The following is a 6,588-nucleotide window of genomic DNA, read 5'->3' as shown; positions in this document are numbered from 1 at the left end:
GTTAAACAACTACTTCTTGCTGTCCAACCTGCCTCTTTGTTTCACTTCAGAAAATCTAAGGAAAGAGCCCTATTAAAACAACAGTAGCCATAATAAATGTAAGATTTAGATTCTGTGGGCTGGGGAAAAAAATGATTTTTTTTTTCTACAATACAATGGCTTTTCATATACAACTGGTGAGCTACCAGTTCTGGCCTGCTTCTTTGAGTGAAGAGATGGTGGACACTTGATTCTCGTGTCCAAATCCTGGTGACCACAAGGTGACAGTAAAAATAATGTTCTGCATCTCCTTGCTGCCATCCAATGGTCATTTGGATTTCTTCAGGCCTGTTGCAATAACCCAAATTTCAGCAAGGTGTTTTCTCTGCTGCAGAAACAGTAAAGACTCTTGTGTACAAAAACTAATTAATTTATTACTGCTTAAATTTTCACAGATCGTAGTCCATTTACATTTTTTCAAAAAAAAAATGCCTTTAGGAAAATACAAAATTTTGTTGTTATTTCGTCTTGAGATCTACATGCTGATGCATTGTTGCAGTTCGTTTACTGATTTTTCTATCTTGTTTGGATTCTCTTGTGGTACATTTGCATTTATTTTGGATTAATTATGATGCTTTCAGTGGACATACATAAAGTGAAGACAGGCGAGGCAGCTGCCTTGAAGCTTGCAGTATGCCCAGCTGACTGCTCTTTGACTCACTCCTTCAACATATCTCATGTCTCAATGCATTTGGGCTGCAAAACATTGGACACTTTTAGATGGCACAAAATTGCCATCTGCATAGTTAGTGGTTGTCCAGAGTTTTCCAGCCCAAATCCTGAGGCCCAAATATGGGGTTGCATCTGGAACCATGGCAGTCAAGGACAGCAGACGAAGACAGAAGCACAGAAAGAAGGATGGAAGGACAGGAGGAAAAATGAGGAGAAAGAGGGAAGGGAAGAAAGAAGGGAGGGAGGGAGTGAGGAAGGAAAGAAGGAAAGAAGGAAGGAAAGAAGGAAGAAGGGAGGGAGGGAGGGAGGGAGGGAGGGAGGGAGGAAGGAAGGAAGGAAGGAAGGAAGGAAGGAAGGAAGGAAGGAAGGAAGGAAGGAAGGAAGGATACCAATTCTGCTGCAGCAATTGTTGTCTCCTTCTACTGCGATTTCCAAATCAACTGTCACCTCTACAGGAGAAGCAGAACCTGGAAGGGGAGCTCTACTCTTGGAATCCTTGGCAGCTCCCTGGCACTGCTTTCCTCTTTCATTTTCTTCCTGCTCCTGCTGGTGAAAAGAAGAGGGACAAGAGAAGAATAGGTATCCTACATAAAAGCTGCAAGGATCCAGGTAACCACTTGATGGCAGCCAAGAAAAAACAGGACATCCCCTTTGTACTACCAAGCAGTCACCTGGAAAATTGCAACCCAGGTATTGCAGATTTTGAGGATTGTGTACCTGTGGGTGTCCTATGAGAAGAAATGAAGGAATGCTATTGCAATTTCAAATGATGGAGGGAGAGGCGGTCTCTCCTGAGATAAAGGCCACACTGGAATGTCGGTAAGGGATATCTTGGGTGACTAAGAAGACTCCCATAGAGTTCAGGCCTGCTGCAGTGGGTTCTAATTCATAGAATGTTTTTTATTATGCCTGCCCTGAGTCACCTTGGAGGAGGGATCAGGATTTAAGCTCTCTTACCAATGTGAAGGCCCATCTGAGAAGTTTTCTTTGTGATCCATAAAGATCAACTTGCATCCTTTCTGTGTTACAATGGTATTATATTCCAGACAGAGTTTTTCCTCCTGATGGGAAATTTCAAAGCAATGAATGTTGAGAAAAGATTAATATATAGTTTCTTTACACACAGCTCTCCACTGTTTATATATTCATGGTTTAGCTCCCCTTTTTTCTACTTTAGTATTTTATTGTGGCTCGAGTCAGGAACCTCTGTTCTGTTTTCTTTGAAACTCTCTTAAAGCTGAAAGCTACGGCCTGCTGCATAGAGTTCTTTCGGCATCAGCTGCCATTTGCTATTCAGGATTTGTGGATGAAATGTCAAAAGCTCACAATGCTGATGTTTTGCATTTTAGCGCAAAGGATCTTAGCCAACATTCCAGCTGTCCAAGAAAGCTTATTACATGATCTGAAAATGGACAGAAGCCATTTGCTGAGTGAACACACCATGGCTAATTTATCTACCATTTATCCAACTTTCTCCTCACTGGCAAAAACTTAACCATTGCAACAGAGCCAGGCTTAGAGCAGCCAATAAACTTGATTAACTTAAGGAGTGCAACTTCACAATCTTGTAGGGCTGTAACGATAATACTATATGACAATTTCCTCATCAGTGTTTGAGTTTGCAGGAAGCAATTTCACCATTTCAACACATGTGAGCAATATATGCCTAAAGAAAGCTTTCGTTCCCTACCCCCGTCCACCCACCCCTTTCTGAAGCACAGATTAACTGCTTCAAAGAATGGAGAGGGTGGAGCTTATGTCTACATCTGGAAAGCAGCATTCTCTCCACATGTGATTCACTTAGCAATCCTAAATAGCGGGGGAATGAAACAGCACACCCCCTGCTACTTTCAAAGCCCTTCTGATGCTCACCAACCAAGCCAGGTGGTGGGTGAGGCTTAATTGTTTTGTTTCACATCTGGAATCGCCCCCTCTCTCATTGGCAGCAGTATGGAATTAGGCCTCATCAGAAAAAGCTCTCCACTGATGCATCTGCACCATCCTACCTTCAGGATTGTTGAACTTCTCTTCACTTTCTTGTAATGAGATCATTTTCCCCCTTGCTGCGAAAGTGTATTCATTTATATAGCATTTGTGCTTTCGCGTTACTATTATCACTGCAGTTAACCAATGTATGCCCTTGATACGATGTAGAATAGAATAGAATAGAATAGAATAGAATAGAATAGAATAGAATAGAATAGAATAGAATAGAATAGAATAGAATAGAATAGAATAGAATAGAATAGAATAGAATAGAATAGAATAGAATAGAATTTTTATTGGCCAAGTGTGATTGGACACACAAGGAATTTGTTTTGGTGCATATGCTCTCAGTGTACATAAAAGAAAAGATACATTCATCAAGAATCATAAGGTACAACACTTAATGATAGTCATAGGGAACAAATAAGCAATCAGGAAACAATATCAATATAAATCGTAAGGATACCAGCAACAAGGTTACAGTCATACAGTCATAACTGGGAGGAGATGGGTGATGGGAACGATGAGAAGATGAGAAGATTAATAGTAGTGCAGATTTAGTAAATAGTTTGACAGTGCTGAGGGAATTATTTGTTTCTGGGCAAAAGTGCCCAGAAAACAGAAATCTTAGTTAAGGCCATCTACTTTCAATTAATATTTTGCATGCAGTGGGAATATTTTACATCTACTATCTGTCTTGCGTTGACTGATGCTGCATAAGCTCTTGCTAGTCCTTTCTCTTTTCCCACATTGGTAGGAGTTTCATAACTGTGATTATTTTATCAGACTTTTTAAAGACTGGAATAAAATCCTAAAACAAAAAATTGAATTAGACCAAATCTGGTCTGCAAAAAATCCCCCCCCCCAGATTTCCCCCCCAGAAATCTCCAGATCACCAGATTTTTTACTACTTTTTACTTCTATTTAAGTCATCATCTAGATTTTGTTTTTTGTCCAAATATGGCAGCATAAAATACTTCTTATGACTCCAATGTATAGAAGTCACCAGCAATGTCATCACATTCTGCTTATTAATCATGAATACTCAGCACAAACCCTCATTTTTCTTCCTGAGGGGGCTATGCCTTCTTTCACATCTCCATAATTCTGCAAGGGTGATTTGGTATTGCCCATTATCCCCAAGGGCCTTGATATAGATCTTTGCCCTGCTCTACATTCCAGAGCTTAATTGTCCCTGTGAAAGTTCTTTCCTTTTCACTTTCCATTGCAGAAGGTCTTGCAAACACTCCAAGCATGCAGAGAATGGACCTTAGCAAGGAGAGCTCTTGACATGGCAGCCACAGGCTAAGGGAGTGATAATTAGATCAAATTATCAGCATGTGCATTCCTTGTCCAGCAGTGAGGACAGCTGACAAACTTTGGAGTATAGGAAGAAATGTTGGCCTGTAACATGCACCAAGGGCTAAGAATTGCTTAGTATTCAGTTATTCAAATAAAGTACAAAACCATATTATTGAATTAACTATTTCTGTGAAAAGAAGATATAAAATTAGAAAATAATAATTGAACTAGCTGATATAGGTTTTTCATTATGTGTCCCCATGTATTTTTCTAATATGCACTGTTGTCTTCAGATAGACACACACCAGTGGTGAAATCCAATTTTTTTTACTACCGGTTCTGTAGGTGTGGCTTGGTGGGCGTGGTATGGCTTGGTGGGCATGGCTTGGTGGGCGTGGCAGGGGAAGAATACTGCAAAATTTCCACTTCCTCCCCACTCTGGGGCCAGCGAGAGGTGGTATTTGCGGTTCTCTGAACTACTCAAAATTTCCGCTACTGGTTCTCCAGAACCTGTCAGAACCTGCTGGATTTTACCCTGACACACACTGTCCAGTTTCCTTGGCCAGTGTGGATCATAAGGAATTTTGGGGTACTTTTTTCATCTTTTAAACATGATCCCAAAGACATAAGGTGGGATGGTAGCTATCTAGTATAGGGTAGACTTTTATTTGTTTGTTTGTTCTGCAAAATTCTAAAAAGTCCCCCACTTAGTGCAAAAATGTAATTTGTTATCCCAGACTTTTCTAAACTCTCTTCTCCTTCATATATGCTGAACTTCAGCGCTCACAACCCTCATATCCCATTGTATCAGATTAAGAACAGATAGTAGAAGCTTTCAGCCTTAGCTCAGCATTTGGATGAGACTTTAAAACATTTCTCCCATGCAATGTTTCATTCCAAGAAAAGAGGGAAGGGTGTTGGCATGTTACATCATTCTTAGTAGAATGGCTATGAAGATCCAGTTGGGAAAAAAAATCCAGTTAATGCGAAGAGAAGGAGTTATTTCAACCACTACCAATTGACACAATTCACTTAAGGCTACCAAATCCTGCAAAAACTCCAGCCAACCAAAAGGAAACCACCATTTTTGCGTCTACTGAGTCATTGTCTAGATGTTTATAGAGCAAATATGGTACCCTAATAGCATCACACCAATATGTAAAAGTCACCAGTAACGTCACCACATGTTACCTATTAGTCATGAATATTCGACACAAATCATTCTGAATTAGCAATGCTTCGGCCTGTCTGATTTGTTCAAGATTTATGTTGTGTATATCTTATTCAATTGGGTGATCATTGCCTGCAGCTTCAGAGCATACTGGCTATGCTTTGGACAGAATATCAGAGAAGGATATTGATCTCGTGTCATGCTTGTGGGCTTCCTTTCTGGATAGCCACTGTGGGAAACCAGGGATTGGTCTAGGAATTTCTATTTAAAAACAACAACAAAGTTGCAGTGATTCTGATTCTCTTCTTTCACCCAACCAAATCACCTCACTTTGTATTCTTTGGGGTGGGATTAGAGAATCAGAGCAGCATTTGAATTGCTGCCAAGAAAAAGTATCAGTTTCCAAAAGGAAAGAAATGATCCTTGTAGGTTAGATACAGCCTTAGAAGGAATTACATCTGTCTGTTCCTGGATGGCTAGAAAGCAATACAACCCCCTTATCCCCCTTCCAAAACCCCTTCTTTATGGGACTGGTAAAATTAAATTTCCACGTGGATATTCATTGAGAAATCCATCCCAGCTCTGAGGTCAAGTAGCAATTTGGCTGCACAAACATCTTCCTCCTGCAGAGTTCATTGTAACCCTAGATCTGATTCTACCAGTGAAGTCCAAAAATGAGCCAGTTTTAAATGTGAACCCAGTTCTTCCCCCAAAGATTCAACATGCTCTGTTTTAAAAACAGCAACCTTGCTCTGCTTTTAACATTTTTTTCCATGCCTCTAACCAACTCTGTGGCTTTGGCTGGTACCTGAAGCTGAAATGTATAAAGAGTTGCAGCTTGGCCAATTCCCCCAAAATGAGTGGAAACTGTATTAAAGAATAATTTTTGAAATTTCCAGCTGTCTTGCCAAGCAGTCACTGATGAATTTGGACGAACTGTGGATAACTGAAATCTTTCCAGTACTGATGAAATATCAATTTACAAGTTCTTAAAGGAAAGGACTACTGTTAATCTGTATCAGACATATAAGTTTCCTGATTGCCATTTAATGATCCTTTCTTTTGCTACTATTAATGTGCAATCCTACATGTGTCTACTTAGAATTAAACCTGGTTATGCACATTTCTTGTTGACTCCCAGCCTACTATTATGTTCACTTTTAGGCATACTTGGATTTAATTTATTTTTAACTGGTATCACATTGGCATTTTAGCTAAACAATCCACAGCAAAGTGTTGGGAAGCAGCCAAAAGAGAAGGAACCCTAGATGTTAGTAATTATCTATGTTTCTCCCATGCACCAATTAAATTCAAAGGACTTGTCTCCGTAGAAATTCAGATATGCAAGAAGGCTTAGCTTGCAACAAATCACTAAACTGTGGCAGCGCTGTGGTTAGAATGCAGTACTGCAGGCTACT

The 6,588-nt window shown here is 40.0% G+C and overlaps 1 long non-coding RNA gene across 1 annotated transcript; it reads right to left on the bottom strand.

Moving 5' to 3' along the window:
- Positions 1–393: 393 nt before the first annotated feature.
- Positions 394–1,755, bottom strand: LOC148115413 (uncharacterized). The gene is made up of 3 exons (XR_015731941.1): positions 1,669–1,755; positions 1,101–1,257; positions 394–843 (listed from the first exon to the last, which is right to left on the bottom strand). It is a non-coding gene; the product is annotated as an uncharacterized LOC148115413 (long non-coding RNA).
- Between the last annotated feature and the right edge of the window lie 4,833 nt (positions 1,756–6,588).

The sequence above is a fragment of the Pantherophis guttatus genome, chromosome 2 (assembly GCF_059756535.1).
Source record: "Pantherophis guttatus breed Tessera chromosome 2, ASM5975653v1, whole genome shotgun sequence".
NCBI classification, from domain to species: Eukaryota; Metazoa; Chordata; class Lepidosauria; order Squamata; family Colubridae; genus Pantherophis; species Pantherophis guttatus.
This window is presented reverse-complemented; position numbering and strand designations above follow the sequence as displayed.